This window comes from Colobus angolensis, unplaced genomic scaffold, assembly GCF_000951035.1.
Source record: "Colobus angolensis palliatus isolate OR3802 unplaced genomic scaffold, Cang.pa_1.0 Scaffold25, whole genome shotgun sequence".
In the NCBI taxonomy this organism is placed as follows: Eukaryota; Metazoa; Chordata; class Mammalia; order Primates; family Cercopithecidae; genus Colobus; species Colobus angolensis.
In genome coordinates this window covers 1,269,166-1,288,733 of record NW_012115710.1, presented here as the reverse complement: position 1 = coordinate 1,288,733, position 19,568 = coordinate 1,269,166, and the positions used below count along the sequence as shown (strand labels likewise).

Sequence of the window (19,568 nt, the reverse complement as noted above, 5' to 3'; positions counted from 1 at the left end):
AGACTCCGTCTCAAAACAAAACAAAACAAAACAAAAAAACCAAAAAAACAGGAAATGCCCCATCCTAGAGGAAGCAATCACCCTTTCACTTGCCTGACCTGGAAGAATCTTCAGATATCTGTAGTAATGCAGGTGTGTGCTGAGGCAGCCACTATGGCAGTCTTTATACAGGGAAAAATCGCAAAGGAGCCAATTTCCAATGCAGATGTCAAAGAGCAAGCCAGCCGTGTTTACTAACATGACAACACGTACGTTTTTACAACCAGCAGGATCAAATATCAAACTAAAATATTTACTGGAACACAAAGAAGAAAACAACAGACGCTGGGATCTACTTGAGGGTGGAGGGTGGGAGGAAGGAGAGGAGCAGAACAAATAACTATTATGGGCTGGGCGCGGTGGCTCACGCCTGTAATCCCAGCACTGTAAGAGGTTGAGCAGGTGAATAACCAGGTCAGGAGTTCAAGACCAGCCTGGCCGAGATAATGAAACCCCTTCTCTACTAAAAATACAAAAAGAAAAGCCAGGTGTGGTGGCACGTGCCTGTAATCCCGGCTACTTGGGAGGCTGAGGCAGGAGAATCGCTTGAACCAAGGAGGCGGAGGCTGCAGTGAGCTGAGATCGCACCGCTGCACTGCAGCCTGGGTGACAGAGCGAGACTCTTTCTCAAAAAAAAAATAAATAAATAAATAAAAAGGAGCCCAGTCTGAGCGGCGGCGGCGACAGCAGCAGGAGCTGCAGGCCACTGGGGCTCCGGCAGGGGCGGCGGCGCCATCTTGTGCCTGGGGCCCATGGGGACGCCGGGGATGGTGTCCCGGGGGCGCAGGGGAGGAAAGGAATGGCCTGGAGTGTGAGGAAATGGAGCCTGAGGAACTGCTGCTGGAGCCCGAGCTGGAGCCCCAGTCTGAAGAGGAGCCGTCCCTGCCCCACGTCCCACGCCCCTCACCCGGGAGCTCCGGGCCCTGGGCCTCGTTCAGGAACCCCTGCAGCCAAGAGGAAGAGGAAGATTCGGGACTGGTCGAGGGTGACCCAGGGGATGGCGCCGTTGAAGACCCGGTGCTAGAAGCTATCAAAGCGGGAGTCAGGAAGATGGAGGAAGAAGCTGAGAGGCTAAAGGAGCTACAGAACGAGTTAGAGAAGCAGATGAATATGAGTCCATCTCCAGGCAATGCTGGCCCAGTGATCATGTACACTGAGGAGAAGATGGAGGCTGATGCCCGTTCCATCTATGTTGGTAATATGGACTATGGTGCAACAGCAGAAGAGCTGGAAGCTCACTGTCATGGCTGTGGTTCAGTCAACCGTGTTACCAAACTCTGTGCCAAATTTAGTGGCCATTCCAAAGGGTTTGCATATATAGAGTTCTCAGACAAAGAGCCAATGAGGACTTCCTTGGCCTTAGATGAGTCCCTATTTAGAGGAAGGCAAATCAACGTGATCCTATAACGAACCAATACACAGGAGACTCGCTGAACCTAGGAGGCAGAGGTTGCAGTGGGCAGATCGCAAGATTAGGAAATGGAAACTATCCTGGCTAAAGAAGTGAAACCCCATCGCTACTGAAAATACCAAAAAAGTATCTGGGCGTGGTAGCACTCGCCTGTATTCCCAGCTACTCGGGAGCCTGAGGCAGGAGAATCGCTTGAACTGAGAAGGCAGAGGTTGCAGTGAGCCGACATCACACTACTGCACTCCAGCCTGGGCTGCAGAACAAGATTCCGTCTCAAAATAATAATAATAATAAACCGGCATGGCGGCACACACCTGTGGTCCCAGCTACCTGAGAGGCAGAGGTTGGGGGATGGCTTGAGTCTGAGGGTGGAGGTTGTAGTGAGCTAAGATCATGCCACTGCACTCCACCCTGGGCAACAGAGTGAGACCCTGTCTCAAAATAAAATAAATATATGAAAACAGCATTATTCAAAGTACGAAAATCTACTCTGCAAACATATGCTCCAAAAATAATAAAACGTGCAAAGACTCACAAGAAATTAGACGTTAATAAAAAAAAGTTGTCATTTTCCCGAGATTTTCAAAATATATATGTGTGTGTATATATGTATGTATATGCATAGATATGTGTGTATGTATGTGTGTATGTATATATATATAAAGGTTTTTAAAATATAAAAAGTAGCAGGCCGGGCGCTGTGGCTCAAGCCTGTAATCCCAGCACTTTGGGAGGCCGAGACGGGCGGATCATGAGGTCAGGAGATCGAGACCATCCTGGCTAACATGGTGAAACCCCGTCTCTACTAAAAAATACAAAAAACTAGCCGGGCGAGGTGGCGGGCGCCTGTAGTCCCAGCTACTCGGGAGGCTGAGGCAGGAGAATGGCGTGAACCCGGGAGGCGGAGCTTGCAATGAGCTGAGATCCGGCCACTGCACTCCAGCCTGGGCAACAGAGCGAGACTCCGTCTCAAAAAAAAAAAAAAAAGTAGCAAGATTTGTTTAACTGAAGAGGAATCACGTCTTGGTGGAAAGGATACTTTGGCAGTGGGAGGAAGGAGAGGAGCAGAAAAAATAACTACTGGGCCCGGGCACAGCGGCTCACACCTGTAATCTCAGCACTTTTGGAAGCCAAGGCAGGTGGATCACCTGAGGACAGGAATTCAATACCAGCCTGGCCAACATGGTGAAACTCTCTCTAATAAAAATACAAAAATTAGCCAAGTGTGGTGGTTGGCACCTGTAATCCCAGCTACTCAAGAGGCTGAGGCAGAACACACACTTGAACCCGGGAGGCAGAGGTTGCAGTGAGCCGAGATCATGCCATTATACTCCAGTCTGGGCGACAAGAGCAAAACTCAATCTCAAAAAAATAAATTAAAAAAAAAAGTATTGGGTACCGGCCTTGATACTGGTGTGATGAAATAATTGGCACAATAAACTCCAATGATGCGAGTTGACCACTGTAACATACCTTCACATGTAGCCCCAAATGTAAAGTAAAAAAAAAATATGTAAAATTTTAATTTACAACAGAATTTTTAAAGTCTCATAAAGATGTAGAAATACACGTGTATGAGACTTGCTCTGACACTTGGCACAGAACTGACAGTAGCAATTCCCAGTGAGGTTGGAAGGAGGGTGGAGGATGTGACTGGGAAAGGAGATGCCTTGTGGCCAAGGGTCTAAGCTGCAGCTTTGCTTGGAGTTTTACCACAAAACAAATGTATACGTCATGTGATGTTTCAATATAACCATTTATATTTAATAATAACTGGTGGGGATGGGCATGGTGACTTGTGCCTGTAATCCCAGCAGTTTAGGGGGTTGAGACGGACAGATCACCTGAGGTTAAGAGATCGAGGCCAGCCTGGCCAACGTGGTGAAACCCCGTTTCTATTAAAAATACAAAAAAATTAGCCAGGCGTGGAGACTCGCACTTATAATCCCAGCTACTAGGTGGGCTGACACAGGAAAATCGCTTCAACCTAGGAGGCAGAGGCTGTAGTAAGCTTAGATTATGCCATTGCACTCCAGCCTCCGCAACAAAGCAAGACTCCATTTCAGAAAAATAATAATAATAACAATAGGTGGAATGAGAATACAGCTTTATCCTCTTGGATAAAATAGTACTGCTTCCATATTTGAGAAAAATTGCAACCATTTTTACCAAAAACACTTGTTTCACAAGCCTCTCCACAGTAACACCACTGTCTTCATGAACTTAATGTGCTAAGAATGGTTTAATGAACCTCCTGCTATTATTTACATTGATTTCATATTCTTAAAATAACGAAGGAATAGGCCAGGCACAGTGGCTCACATTTGTAATCTCAGCATTTTGGGAGGCCAAGGTGGGCAGATCACCTGAGGTTGGGAGTTGAGACCAGCCTGACCAACATGGAGAAACCCCGTCTCTATTAAAAATACAAAATTAGCTAGGCGTGGTGACACGTGCCTGTAATCCCAGCTACTCAGGAGGCTGAGGCAGGAGCATTGCCTGAACCCAGGAGGTGGAGGTTGCGGTGAGCTGAGATCATGCCATTGCACTCCAGCCTGGGCAATAAGAGCAAAATACTGCCTCAAATCGTCATCATCATCATCATCATCATCATCATCATAATGGAATCATTCATTATTCATGCCTATATATGAATTTTCCATTCTAATTAGTAAGATTTTTGGAATCAGAAACACAGTAACTCACTCAATTACCTAAAAATATAGTATAAAATCAGGGAGAAAAGATTTTGTCTTACTGGTCTCCTTTTCTAGAATTTACCATGTACTTTGGGCACATTAAAGTGACTTCCATTGGCAGCTGCTCTAATCCTGGTCCACAGAGAACTAAACGTGCATCCACATGTGACCCCTGAACAATCCCTGCTGCCCAACAACCCTGACACCACGGGGCCCTCACCGCGTCTCCATCCATGTCTGGTGTGAGCCCTTCCCAGGACAATGACCAGTGCAGCCTCCTTCCAAGTTCATGTCACTGGGTCACAAGAGACGGAATCTAAGCGAGATGAGAGGGACTGAGGGAAGGCACGGGTGAGGGTGAGCAAATCCGTCAGGCAGGACGCTTCAGACTCAGAGAAGATTCCCAACTCCAAGCCCCAGTGTTTCTGAAAGGAAGGAGACAGAACAATCCACCGAGAATATCATCTCACCTGAGGAGGAGCCATCCCTGACTCCTTTGCTTTCCTCTTCCTCTTCCAGGTTTCTTCCTCACGTACCAAGAGTCTTTAGAAGTCAATCCTGAATGTTAAAAATATGATGTTTACTGCATAGAATCAACACATCCTCTCCCGGTAACACAATGACACATACACAGGATACATCACCCTGAGGAAATATGGTCCCCTCGGCTGCCCACTGCACCAGGAACAAAAAATTCCTACAGGAAAACTCCTGCTCTCCTCCTGGAAAAGCTCCCCCCCCACACACATACTGCAGCAGTGGGGAGCTGGGCTGGAATGAGCTCCCGTTCAGGAGATCTCTACCAAAAATACAAAAACTTAGCCAGGTATGGTGGTGCACGTCTGTGTGTCTGTGGTCCCAGCTACTTAGGAAGCTGAGGTGGAAGGATCATTTGAGCTCAGAAGTTTGTGATCAGCCTGGCCAACATGGAGAAACCGTGTCTCTACTAAAAATACAAAAAACTGGGCTGGACGCGGTGGCTCATGCCTGTAATACTAGCACTCTGAAACCGCGAGGTGGGTGGATTACTTGAGGTCAGGAGTTCGAGACCAGCCTGGACAACATGGAGAAAACCTGTCTCTACTAAAAATACAAAAATTTGGCTGGACACGGTGGCTCATGCCTGTAATACTAGCACTGTGAAAGGTCGAGGTGGGTGGATTACTTGAGGTCAGGAGTTCAAGACCAGCGTGGCCAACATGGTGAAATCCTGTCTCTACTAAAAATACAAAAAGTAGCCAGGCTTGGTGGGCATCTGTAATCCCAGCTACTCAGGAGGCTGAGGTAGGATAACTGCTTGAACCTGGAAGGTGGAAGCTGCAGTGACCTGAGATCATGCCACAGCACTCCTGCCTGGGCGACAGAGTAAGACTCAAAAATAAAATAAAATACAAATACAAATACAAAAATTAGCAGGGTGTGGACGCACACACCTGTAATCTCAGCTACTTGGGAGGCTGAGGCACAAGAATCAGTTGAACCCAGGAGACAGAGGTTGCAGTGAGCCAAGATCATGAGACTCACAGCCTGGAGGACAGAGTGAGAGTCTGTTTGAAAAAAAAAAAAAAGCATTTCTGATAAGATTGACACAGAGATAAGAAAACTTGAGTAATGTGATAGACACTGACGGGCAGAGGGAACTTCAGATGGGGGTGGGAGGCCATGGGAGGCATCTCTGAGCCTAGACCTGAAGGAGAAAGGGACAGGGCCATCTTCATTTAGAAACAGAATAAAAGCGGAGACAATGACCTGAGACAGGAAGGATTTTGATGTTTAAAAAAAGAGAAAAGCAAATGTGACTGGGGCAGAAGGAGACATGAGATGAGGGCAAGCTCCCAGGAGGAGGCTGGACACTGGCAGGGGCCCTGGACACAGGGCTGTGGAGCCACAGTGAAGAGCTGGACTCTTGTCCTGGGGAACACGGGAAGCCGGTGGAGGGTTCCCTGCCAGGAACTGACACGACCTGCTTTAGACGTAGCTGTGATATCCTCATACAGACAAAGGCCTCTGAAGATGGTCTCTGTTTCTGAGCCTACCGCTCTGTTTCTTCCATTCTTCTGCTTTTTTTTTTTTTTTTTCATTTTTGGGTTACTGCATCCCATGGAAAATCCTAATTACAACTGGGCACTCCCCTCTCCCAGAGAAAAAGCCACACCCAGACACCGCCTCTATTTTGCCAGTCATTTCAGGGGTCAGGATCACTCAGGTTGAGCTTTTCTGGTCTAAGCCCTTCATCGCCAAGCTGCAGGGAGGCTCACTGGGGTCAGAGTGGGAAATTTTCACCATGTTACCCTGAGAAGGTCTGAGATGAGTGAGAAGATGTGCCTGAATTCTTACATGGGGGCGTGGAAGGGCTAATGAGATGGGTTGGTCTTATCATCCCATCCTTAAAATTAGAGAAGCGTCTATCACCTACCTGGGTTAAAGAAAATTCTTTGGAAAGGTTCTGATGAAACTGACACCCAACATTGAATTCTTCCTTACAGGGAAATCTCAGTAACATTTATAAAATGCAGAAGTGTAAACACACAGCTATTGACCTTGAAAACAGGGAAACAGGGTCAGCTGTAGAACTAAGACATAAGCAAAAATTTTCAATCAAGAACACACGGGTGGACAGCTGCGGTGGCTCACACCTGTAATTCCAGCACTTTGGGAGGTCGAGGTGGGTGGATCACCTGAGGTCAGGAGTTTGAGACCAACCTGGCCAACATGGTGAAACCGTCTCTACTAAAAATACAAAAATTACCCGGGCTCCGCCCTCGCAACTTATTTAACCTCTTGTTGCTCCTTCTCCTGAATCTTTAGATCGTCCTCAATCTCCATAGATTTCTACCTCTATACCATCTCTGCGCCTCCTCTGCTCTCACTATTAAATTCTCTCTTCCCTGTTATAACCCCCTGGACCTAATCTGGCACCCCAGATCCCCAGGTGTCCTCCCTGCTGTGGTTCTCCCTCTGTTCTCCTTGCCACCAGCACCACTCTGCTCTGTCTGCCCTGGCTTCAAATCCCTCCTCCTCTTCCTCACTCTGATGAGCCTCCACATTTCTGTCCCTCTCCATACCTTGCTGTCTGTCCTTCATTTCTCTGTACATTTTAGCTTTTCTCTACATTTCTGCAGTTGCTTTTCTCCTCCTTTCTTATCTTTTTTTCACTTTTGCTGTCTCTTGGCAAACCCCTCACCATCCTCTACTTTGCCATCTGTTATGTGTCTTTCTCATTCTTCTTTTCTCTGTCTCTGGTTTTCTACCACTCTCTCAGTCCCTCTCTCTGTCTCCTGATCCCGCTGGCCCACACAATTACAGGAGGGTTTGGAGTAGACGCCGGCATCTCGGAGGAGCGCATTTTCCAAGAGCTGGATCTGGGCAGGCAAGAACACCCCGTATCACAGGACACGCACCCGGCACCTCCACAGTGCGGGCTCAGGGGAAGCGGTGACTGCGGAGGGAAGACCTGGGGAGCAGCAGGGCCCAGCATGAGGAGGAAGGAGGTGGGGGGCAACGACGCCTTTGGACAAGGGGAGAATCTGCAGGATCCCAGGACCAAGCAGAGAACGCGGCCTCCCCGGGACTGGGGTCAGGGTGCTGTGCTCCAGCAACCGACGAGGGTGAGGCTGGGAGGCGCGCAGGGAGGGAATCCACCTCTCGGGTGAGGACTTTAACAAGCGCAGTGCGGGGCCGGGCGCGGTGGCTCACGCCTATAATCCCAGCACTTTGGGAGGCCGAGGCGGGCGGATCACGAGGTCAGGAGATCGAGATCATCCTGGCTAACACGGTGAAACCCCGTCTCTACTAAAAAATACAAAAAATCAGCCGGGCGTGGTGGCGGGCGCCTGTAGTCCCAGCTACTCGGGAGGCTGAGGCAGGAGAATGGCGGGAACCCGGGAGGCGGAGCTTGCAGTGAGTAGAGACCGCGCCACTGCACTCCAGCCTGGGAGACAGAGCGAGACTCCGTCTCAAAAAAAAAAAAAAAAAAAAAGGCGCAGTGCGGAAGGAGTCAAAACACGGTTTTGAGCAGGAAAACTAGGCGATGGGAAGTGTATACATTGCCCTGTAGCAGAAAGACTGAGGACGGGACCAGCCTCAGGGCGACTTTAAACCTAAAAAGAAGGGACTTCCGGACTCCCAGGAGAACATCTCCATTTGCTCTGAGTGAAGGAAGAAAGACGAGAACTTCCAGGTCTGTGGGGACCCCACATCCCATGTACAAAAGTGCTGGGGACCTGGAGAGCGCAGACTTAATGCAACACAGAGCAAAACTCACCTCCGCGGTGTGACCGTCACTCCAGGGGATCCGCTTCCTGGTCTGCGCGAACCTGCGCGCGCAAGACAGAAACCAAGCCTGGGTGGAGCCAACGAGGAGGTGAGCGGGGCCTGGAGGAGGTGTGGGCGGGGACCTGGGTGACGTAGGGGCGGGGCCTGCGAGAGGTAGGGGCGGGGCGCAAAGCGGAGACACCTTACCCTTTAGTACCGGCAGAGGGCGGGGCCGGAGCGGGACCTGTGTGTCTGTCAGGGTCCTTCCAGCCCTGTTCTGCGGCTTTTAGCGGCGAGAGTAGCCAGGAAGGCAGAAGGATGATTCAAAAGCCCTGGAATAGTCTGGAAGGAGGATGCAAACTAGAATGTAAAATGCAAAGCCCTGCCTGATCCGAACGTAGGACTTCATGCTGACGGTCCACAGGACGGAATAGAAATCCTCTCCCTTTCTATTCTCCATTCACTTGGGAGGGAGAGCCAACCAGTGCTCAGCTTCAGAGACTTCCCTAGGGCTACCGCCTGGGATGTGGGACGGAGTGCTCAGGCCAGGGAGGAGTGAGGTCATCACCTGCTGCTTAAACACAGCAGGGATGCGGCCGCGGGCGTGGGAGCCTGAGGTCCCAGCTACTCAGGAAGTAGTGGCGGTAGGATCGCTGAGCCTGGGGGTCCTGGCCAGCCTGGGCGATAAAGTAACATTCCCTCCCGCAGTCTCTTTCTTTTTTTCTTTTAATTTTTAAATAATTTATACAATTTTGAGTAGGCTGGACACGGTGGCTCACGCCTGTAATCCCAGAACTTTGGGAGACTGAGGCGGGCGGATCGCGAGGTCAGGAGATCGAGACCATCCTGGCTGACACGGTGAAACCCCGTCTCCACTAAAAATACAAAAATTAGCCTGGCGCGGTGGTGGACGCCCATAGTCCCACCTACTCAGAAGGCTGAAGTAGGAGAATGCCTTGAACTTGGGAGGCGGAGCTTTCAGTGGGCCGAGATAGAGCCACTCCACCCCAGCCTGGGCGACAGCGCTAGACTCCATCTCAAAAAAAAAAAAAAAAAAAAAAAATATTTTTTTGCTTGTATGAAATAGCCACCGCGCCCGGCAACCAGGCTGGTTTCTAATTCCTGACCTCAAGTGATCCGCCGGCCTCAGCCTCCCAAAGTGCTGGGATTACAGGCGTGAGCCACCGCACCTGATCAGCAAAATTCTTAGAAGTTGCGCCTGCATGCCACTGGACTCAGGTTGCATGACCACGTTCCTCTCAAGGCTGAGAATTATTTAAATGTCCGTAGCTTTAAATCTGAAATATTTGATGCTTGAATTACATAACTTCCTACTGAGATATAGGTACTATCTTCCTTGCAGTTTGCCTTACAAGGAGCGCTCCCAAGACCTTCAGAAATACATCTTTGGGTCATTAAGCTGAAAAAAGGTTCAGTTACCCTCTAAAAAAATACCACTTCAGGCTGGGCACGGTGGCTCAAACCTGTAATTCTAGCGTTTTGGGAGGCCAAGGAGGTCAGATGGCCTGAGGTCGGAAATTGGAGACCAGCCTGACCAATATGGAGAAACCCCGTATCTCCTGTAATTACAAAAATTACCCTGGCGTGTTGGCGTGCGCCTGTAGTCCCAGCTACTTGGGAGGCTGAGGCAAGAGAATGGCGTGAACCCAGGAGGTGGAGCATGCAGTGAGTCGAGATCGCACCACTGCATGCCAGCCTGGGTGACAGAGGGAGACTCCGTCTCAAAAATAAAAAATAATTTTTTTGTATTTTTAGTAGAGATGGGATTTCACCGTGTTAGCCAGGACGATCTCGATCTCCTGACCTCGTGATCCACCCACCTCGACCTCCGAAAGTGCTGCAATTACAGATGTGAGCCACTGCATCCGGCCTAGAAGATGGAATTTAAGCGAAGATGAGAGGGACTGACAGAAGGCATGGGTGAGTGCAAGCAAATGCGTCAGGCAGGATGCTTCAGACTCAGAAAAGACTGGCTACTGTAATACCTGCCTTTTCAGAAAGAAAAGAGACAGGATAATTCACCAAGGAATATCACTTATATCCATGCAAAACAGGCACTTTGTGACTTTTAAAAAAAAATTTTATGGCCGGGCGTGGTGGCTCAAGTCTGTAATTACAGCATTTTGGGAGGCCGAGAGGGGCGGATCACAAGGTCAGGAGATCGAGACCATCCTGGCTAACATGGTAAAACCCCGTCTCTACTAAAAAACATACAAAAAATTAGTCGGGCGTGGTGGCGGGCGCCTGTAGTCCCAGCTACTCGGGAGGCTGAGGCAGGAGAATGGCGTAAGCCCGGGAGGTGGAGCTTGCAGTGAGCTGGGATCTGGTCACTGCACTCCAGCCCAGGCGACAGAGCGAGACTCCGTCTCAAAAAAAAAAAATTATGTATTTTTATTTTTTTGAGACAGGGTCTTCCTCTGTCACCCAGGCTGGAGTGCAATGGCACGATGTCAGATAAATGTAACCTCCGCTTCCTGAGTTCAAGCGATTCTCCTGTCTCAGCCTCCTGAGTATCTGGGATTACAGGCATGCTCAATCACGCCCAGCTAACTTTTTGTATTTTTAGGAGCCATGGGGTTTCTCCATATTGGTCAGGCTGGTCTCGAACTCCTGACCTCAAGTGATTCACCCGACTCAGCCTCCCAAAGTTCTAGGATTACAGGCATGAGGCACCGCACCCGGCAGCACTTTATGACATTAACAAGTGGAGTGTGTCATTCGAACCCAGGAGGCAGAGGTTGCACTGAGCCGAGACCATGCAATTGCACTCCAGCCTGGGTAACAGGGAGAGGCTTTGTCTCAAAAAAGAAAAAAAGAACTGACAGTGTCAAAGGGTTCAATTATGATGTCACAACTACAGTTAAATAACAGCCAGGCAACACAGTAATTCTATATACACCCATTTCCCTTAGTTATCTAGTTCACTATGCATAAGATATGAAACATGGAATGTGTACTGGGAAAACTGTTAAACCGGGATCAGAGAAAACATGGTATAAAACAAATTGTACAATAAAAACATTAAATAAAAGGTCCAGGCTCCCTGGTCTGAATGTTCATATTGGCCAAAAGCCATGTTCGGATTTCTTATTCTCCAATAGGATGTTCCTGCAGATGGAGCCTTTGAGATAATTTGGTCATGGGTGTTAACTACTCGTGAATAGGACCAGTGCTTTTATTTATTTATTTTTCTTTATTTATTTTTGAGAAAGAGTTTCACTCTTGTTGCCCAGGCGAGACTGCAATGGCCTGATCTTGGCTCACTGCAACCTCTGCCTCCTGGGTTCAAGTGATTCTCCTGTCTCAACCTCCCATGTAGCTGGGATTTCAGGCATGTGCCACCACACCCAGCTAATTTTTGTATTTGTAGTAGAGATGGAGTTTTACCATGTTGGCCAGGCTGGTCTCGAACTCCTCACCTCAGGTGACCTGCCTATCTTGGCCTCCCAAAGTACTGGGATTACAAATTTGAGCCACCGCACCCAGCCATTTTTTGTGTGTTCAGTAGATTCGAGGATTCACCATGTTGGACTGACTGGTCTCAAACTCCTGACTTCAAACGATCTACTGACCTCAGCCTCCCAAAGTGCTGGGATTAGAGGCATGAGCCAGGTAGTCTAAGCTATTGATAGGACAGTGAAATGATGGAGACTGGAAAAGGAGCATGTCATCATTAGCATCACTGAAGGCTGACAACTTACACAAAGGCAGTTTACAGCTCGTCTTATAAAAGCTGCAATGTGTGAAGCCATCTAATAGCACTAGCTTGTTTTAAAAACCTGGAGGCAGCGGGGCGCAATGGCTCAGGTTTATAATGCCAACACTTTGGAAGACCGAGGCCGGTGGATCACCTGAGGTCGGAAGTTCGAGAGCAGTCTGACATGGAAAAACCCTGTCTCTACTTCAAATACAAAATTAGCTGGGCGTGTTGGCACGTGCCTGTGATCCTAGCTACTTGGCAGCCTCAGGCAGGGAATTTGCTTGAAGGGCGGGGGCGGGGCGGGGTGGAGGTTGTGGTGAGCCGAGATTGCACCACTGCACTCCAGCCTGGGCAACAAGAGCGAAACTCCATCTCAAAAACAAAAAAGTCTGGAGGCAAATTAACATTATTTCTCAAGTAAGTACAGCAGGCCCACAGTGTTCATGTACATGACCCCAATTTGCACATACAGTGAGGGAGGGACAAACTTGATCCTGGGCCTGAAGGATCCCATGGCATGTTTTTAAGCACAATAGTGCACCAAGGAAGTACAGAAAACAACCAGTCACAAAAAATACAAGGAGAACAGAATGAAATACTACAAGGTGGACACAGGGCTGAGTCACAGGCTGAGCTGTGCTGCTGACAGTGCTGCTAAGTCATCCCTCATGGACCATGTGCTGAGTCATCATGCCCTGCACACATTGATGCAGGCAGCTTCCTATAATTTTGTCCAGTGGATGAATAAGGTCTTGACTTCTTCAGTGAGAGTAGTGTTGGAGAAGAGGGGCTCACAGAGAAATTGAGGTGTTCAGGATTACAAAATCAATAGGCTGGAAAGAAACTGTATTTGCATCCAGATCAATGTACCATGTGAGGCAAGGCCAGGAAAGGAAGGGTAAGTGTGGAGGGAAGGAAGTAATGGGCATGTAGGAGTGAACTCTGTGCATGCACGTCTGTGGGAATAGAATTCCACTAGAATAGACCAAATCTTGAGCTTGGAGGAAAGTGAAATTAATTTAGCAGATGGTAAAATATTGACCCAAGGTTAACTATGCAAATTACAATACGGGCAAGGGACAAGAATCAACGAGATCCAAAAAAGCAGCAGTATGGTGGCCTGAGGTGAAAGCAGTTTTATATCTCTTAAATTAAATGGCCTCTGATTTCTAGTTTCAAGCATATACTCCACAATATGCCTTGTGTAGATTCCAGAATTTTATACACACACACACAAAAATGAGTAAACTCTATGAGGAGTACAGCAATGAAGGAGACCTTGGCCATGAAGAAGGATTCCCTGGCTGAGTAAGTAGAGATGTGTCTGTGAAAACAGAGCCAGGCCAAGCACAGTGGCTCATGCCTGTAATAAGAATAATGATGACAGTTTTTGTTTCTTTATTCTTTATTTTTGGGATGCAGTGTGACTCTATTGCCCAGGCTGGAGTGCAGTGGCATGATCTCAGATCACTGCAACCCCTGCCACACAGCTTCAAGCAATTCTCTCACCTCAGCCTCCCGAGTAGTTGGGATTACAGGCGCCTGCCACTGGGCCTGGCTATATTTTGTATTTATTTTTGTTTTTGTTTTTGTTTTTTTGAGACAGAGTCTTACTCTGTTGATCAGGCTGAAGTGCAGTGGCATGATCTCGACTCACTGCAAGCTCCACCTCCCGGGTTCATGCCATTCTCCTGCCGCAGCCCCCTGAGTAGCTGGGACTCCAGGTGCCCGCCACCATGCCCGGCCAATTTTTTGTGCATTTTTATTAGAGATGGGGTTTCACCGTGTTAGCCAGGATGGTCTCGATCTCCTGACTCGTGATCTGCCCACCTCAGCCTCCAAAATTGCTGGGATTACAGCCGTGAGCTACTGCGCCCATCCTAAATTTTGTATTTGTAGTAGAGACAGGGTTTCACCATTTTGGTCAGGCTAGTCTTGAACTCCTGACCACCAGCCTCGGCCTCCCAAAGTGCTGAGATTACAGGCATGAGCCACCATGCCCGGCCCCTTCTTACTGTTAACTCATTATTGTGACAGTTGACAACAATGAAAAATCTTAAAATCATTACAATTATTATTAAAAGAAAAAAACTTACTGCAAAGGTTGTTTTCTACCTAAACCATGGGCTTATCCATCCATGTATTCATGCACACACATCCCATCACAGCGTTACACGCATGGTGGCGTGCACCTCTAATCCCAGCTACTCGAGGGGCTCAGGCAAAAGAATCGCTGTAACCCAGGAGGCAGAGGCTACAGTGAGAAAAAATCCTACTGTTGCCTGAGTGACAGATTGAAACGGAACTAAAAATAGATAAATAAATAAATAAATAAAATCCATGATGTGAAAAAGCATGCTGTTCCACTGCTGTGTATCTTCACTTTCCATTCCATTCCAAGTCATTAAAAGTGCAGAGTCTAGCTGGGCACGGTGGTTCAGGCCTGTAATCCCAGCACTACGGGAGGCTGAGGTGAAAAAACGCAAGGTCAGGAGTTCCCGACCAGCCTGACCAATATGGTGAAACCCGATCTCCACTAAGAATACAAAAAAATTAGTCAGTCATGGTCGCGGGCGCCTGTAATCCCAGCCACTCGGGAGGCTGAGGTGGGAGAATTGCTTGAACCCGGGAGGCGGATGTTGCAGTCAGCTGAGATCCCATCACTGCACTCCAGCTTCGGCAACAAAGTGAGACTCCATCTCTAAATAAATAAATAAAACAATTAGCCACATGTGGTGACACATGCCTATCACTCAAGCTCTTTGGGAGACTAAAGTGGAGATTACTTGAGCCCAGGAATTTTGGGTCGCTGTAAACTCTAAATTGTGCCATTGTACTCTAGAACTAAGCCACAGAGCAACATTTTCTCTCTCTCTCCTTTATTTTTTTGAGATGGAGTCTCGCTCTGTTGTCCAGGCTGGAGTGCAGTGGCACAATCATGGCTTACTGTGACCTCCACCTCCGAGATTCAAGTGATTCTTCCGCCTCAGCCTCTTGAGTAGCTGAGATTACAGGCGTGCGCCAGCACCCCCAACTCATTTTTATACTTTTAGTAGAGATGAGGTTTCACCACGTGGGCCAGGCTGGTCTCAATCTCCCGACCTCAAGGGATCCACCCGCCTTGGCCTCCTATAGTGCTGGGATTACAGGCGTGAGCCACCACACCCAGACCAACATCCTGTCTCTTACAAAAAACAAAATGCCGGGCGCGGTGGCTCAAGCCTGTAATCCCAGCACTTTGGGAGGCTGAGGCGGGCGGATCACGAGGTCAGGAGATCGAGACCATCCTGGCTAACACGGTGAAACCCCGTCTCTACTAAAAAATAGAAAAAACTAGCCGGGCGAGGTGGCGGGCGCCTTGTAGTCCCAGCTACTGGGGAGGCTGAGGCAGGAGAATGGCGTAAACCCGGGAGGCGGAGCTTGCAGTGAGCTGAGATCCGGCCACTGCACTCCAGCCTGGGCGACAGAGCGAGACTCCGTCTCAAAAAACAAAACAAAACAAAAACCAAACAAACAAAAAAAGTTTGAAGTCAGAGACATCTTGATCTACTAGTGTGGCTTCAAATGCATTACCAAATCAGATACAAAATATCTCCCCTTATTGGTCTCCTTTTCCAGAATTTACCAGATATCTGTACACATTAATGTATGTATTTAATAAGTATTTCTCTGATCTGATCCACGAAGAGCTGACATCTAGATGTGGTCCCTGAACACTCCAGGCTGCCCAGCAGCACTGACACCACGGGGCCCACACCCCGTGTCCATCCATGTGTGGGTGTGAGCCCTTCCCAGGACCGTGCCCAGTGGAGCCTCTTCCCAAGTTCATGTCACTGGGTCACAGGAGATGGAATCTCAGAGCAGATGAGAGGAAATGCTTCAGACTCAGAAAAGACTGGCTACTAAATACCCGACATTTCAGAAAGAAAAGAGACAGATTAATCCCCAGAGGAACATCACTTCACCTGAGGAAGGGCCATGCCTGCCTCCTTTCCTTTCCTCTTCTCAGCTGCTTCCTCACATAACATGAGTCTTTAGAAATCGATCCTGTATGTGAAAAAAAAAAATATGAAACTTCATGTAGAAATGACGGACTCCCTTCCTGTGACAAAAACACCCAGATAAGGGAGACCTCATCGTGTAGAAAGGCGGGCCTCGGAGGCCCACTGCACCAGAGATCATGTAGAGATAAGAAAGTCCCACAGGAAGACCTATAAGTGTACGTTTGACCCCGGTCTTCAGATCTCACTCCCCTCCTAGAGAAACCCCCACACACGAGGCAGCAGGGGGGAGCTGGGCTGCACTGATCGCCCCTTCAGCGTACAGACTCATCCCTGATCTAACCCCATCCAGAGGACAGCCCCTCATCTCTCTGTGGATCACAGGCTGAGCTCAGCCCCCAGAAATGGAGGACACAGAGCTTCGATGTTCAATGCTGCACACAGATGACAAGCACCTGGGCCACTGCAGCTATTACTGAGGGTGGGCTCCAGCCCTTCAGAATAAGAACCCCTGCTAAAGCAGCACAAAAGCTCTATTTGCAAAATGCCTCTGGATTCTAATGTGAAGCCAGGGTTGAGCTCCACTCAGAGGGGGTGAGCCCAGCACAGTCCCACGTTCTGGCTCTGCCCTCCCCTTGAGGCCTTTTTCTCACCAGGATTCAGACAGTGGATGGCAAAGGTGCAAAAATAATCACATAGAACAAGCAACGTGGACCAGAGGTGGGATGAATGATGGGCTGAAAGGAAATAAATCTTCAAGCCCCAAAATCATTAAGTAAAAGGGAGAAGTCAAGCTGGGAGCCGCTTAGGGAATCAGACTGGCCTTGTACTCAAAGTCACCCCTTTGCTCCCTGATATAGATGCATATCTGAGCACCTCCTTCGAAAGGCTAATCAAAAACTCAAAAGAAGGGCCCAGAACGTGGCTCACACCTGTAATCCCAGCACTTTGGGAGGCTGATGCAATGAGCTGAGATCGTGCCACTGTACTGCAGCCTAGGCGACAAAATGAGACTTCATCTCAAAAACAAAAAAGAAAAAAGAAAAGAAACTCAAAAGATTGCAACCATTTGTGTCTCATTTATCTGTGACCTGGAAGCCACCTTCCTGCTTCAACCTGGGAGAAGGAGGTTGCCGTGAACCAAGATCTATAGGGTCCAGCACTACAGGGCTTAGCAGGTGTTCTCCCTGTGTGTGGAGATGAGAGATTGTAATAAAAAAAGACACAAGATAAAGAAATAAAGAGAAAACAGCTGGGACTGGCGGACCACTACTATCAAGACGCGGAGACCGGTAGTGGCCCCGAATGGCTGGGCGCGCTGATATTTATTGCATACAAGACAAGGGGGCAGGGTAAGGAAGGTGAATCTTCTAAGTGATTGACAAGATGAAGTAAGTCACATGATCACAGGACAGGGGTCCCTTCCCTTTTAGGTAGCTGAAGCAGAGAGAGAAGGCAGCATATATCAGCGTTTTCTTCTATGCACTTATAAGAAAGATCAAAGACTTTAAGACTTTCACTGTTTCTTCTACCGCTATCTACTACGAACTTCAAAGAGGAACCAGGAATATGGGAGGAACATGAAAGTGGACAAGGAGTGTGACCATTGAAGCACCACAGGCAGGGGTTTAGGCCTCCGGATGACTGCGGGCAGGCCTGGATCATATCCAGCCTTCCACAAGGAGCTGGTGGAGTAATGTTCCCTGACTCCTCCAAGGAAAGGAGACTCCCTTTCAAAGTCTGCTAAGTAACAGGTGCCTTACCAGACACTAGCGTTACTGCTTGACCAAGCAGCCCTCAAGCGGTCCTGATGCGGGTGTGACAGAAGGCTCACCTCTTCCCTTCTAGGTCACTTCTCACAATGTCCCTTCAGCACCTGACCCTTTACCCACCGGTTATTCCTAGGTTATATTAGTAATGCAACAAAGAGTAACATTAAAAGCTAATGATTAATAATGATTGATAATTGTCCATGATCATCTCTGTATCTAATTTGTATTATGACTATTCTTATTCTAACCATTTTCTCTATTATACTGAAACAGTTTGTGCCTTCAGTCTCTTGCCTCGGCACCTGGGCAATCCTCTGCCTACAGAGATCAAGCCACTGCACTACAGCCTGGGTGAGAAGAGCCAAACTCCAACACACACACACACATACACACACACACACACATGAAAGAATTTTAGAAGTGATGTACCTTCTCAGTCCTTTCATGTATACATGCAAATTTCTGTTTACATTATACAACACTTACAAATAATATAATTTATCTCCCATATTTTAAATATGTGCTGTTATGTCTGACTAAGTCCCCGGAGGTACACAGTCACCCTCATCTGAGATGTGTAGGACTGCAAGGGAATGTTGGGAGTTTAGGAAGTCACTTATGGACATGTGAAGGTGGAGATGCCTATCTGATGTCCTAGCAGAGAGCTGATGAGACAACTGGACACAGGATTGTAGAGCTCAGGGGAGAAACCTGCAGGGGACATGGAGCCATGTAGGTGGGTTAAAGCTGTGAGATGATAAAGTTCAAGGTGATTTGAGTCTAATCCGCTGTTTTTGCTCTTTTGCTTTTTTTTTTTTTTTTTTTTTTACTTCTGGAGGACTGGAATCCATTTAAAATTCGAGTTAAAGCTGGGCGCAGTGACTCATGCTTGTCATCCCAGCACTTTGGCAGACCAAGGGGTTGAATCACAAGATCAAGAGATCAAGATCATCCTGGTCAACGTGGTGAAACCTCACCTCTATTAAAAATACAAAAATTAGCTGGGTGTGGCAGCATGCACCTGTAGTCCCAGCTACTCGGAGGCTGAGGCAGGAGAATTGCTTGAACCCAGGATGGGGAGGCTGCAGTGAGCCAAGATCATGCCACTGTGTGGGGAAAAGAAAGAGAGATCAGACTGTTACTGTGTCTATGTAGAAAAAAGTAGACGTAAAAGACTCCATTTTGTTTTGTACTAAAAGAAATTCTTCTGCCTTGAGATGCTGTTAATCTGTAACCCTAGCCCCAACCCTGTGCTTGCAGAAACATGTGCTGTGTTGACTCAGGGTTTAACGGATTTAGGGCTGTGCAGGATGTGCTTCGTTAAACAAGTGCTTGAAGGCAGTATGCTTGGTAAAAGTCATCGCCATTCTCTAATCTCAAGTACCCAGGGACACAATACACTGTGGAAGGCCACAGGGACCTCTGCCCAGGAAAGCCAGGTATTGTCCAAGGTTTCTCCCCATATGATAGCCTGAGATGTGGTCTCATGGGAAGGGAAAGACCTGACTGTCCCCCAGCCCGACACCCGTAAAGGGTCTGTGCTGAGGAGGATGAGTGAAAGAGGAAGGCCTCAGGCCGGGCGCGGTGGCTGAAGCCTGTAATCCCAGCACTTTGGGAGGCCGAGACGGGCGGATCACGAGGTCAGGAGATCGAGACCATCCTGGCTAACAC

At 48.3% G+C, this 19,568-nt stretch overlaps 1 protein-coding gene and 2 pseudogenes across 5 annotated transcripts in view; 2 read left to right on the top strand and 1 right to left on the bottom strand.

Annotated features, from left to right (window-relative positions):
- The window catches only part of LOC105514658 (zinc finger protein 468), a 65,471-nt gene that overhangs the window by 9,490 nt on the left and 36,413 nt on the right, over positions 1–19,568 (bottom strand). The window contains exons 1-2 of one of the 4 annotated variants that reach the window (XM_011946161.1): positions 8,410–8,493; positions 4,620–4,707 (exon numbers count right to left, since the gene is read on the bottom strand). The gene's annotated coding sequence lies outside the window, so the exon portion shown is untranslated. Of the gene's footprint in view, positions 1–1,624; positions 1,655–4,619; positions 4,708–8,409 lie in introns of those variants that run through there. The other 3 variants (XM_011946160.1, XM_011946162.1, XM_011946164.1) reach the window with 3 other exon arrangements.
- On the top strand, positions 717–1,454 carry LOC105514659 (annotated as a pseudogene). The gene has a single exon (XR_001002215.1). The product of XR_001002215.1 is annotated as a polyadenylate-binding protein 2 pseudogene (transcript).
- The window catches only part of LOC105514817, a 13,529-nt pseudogene continuing 1,586 nt past the window's right edge, over positions 7,626–19,568 (top strand).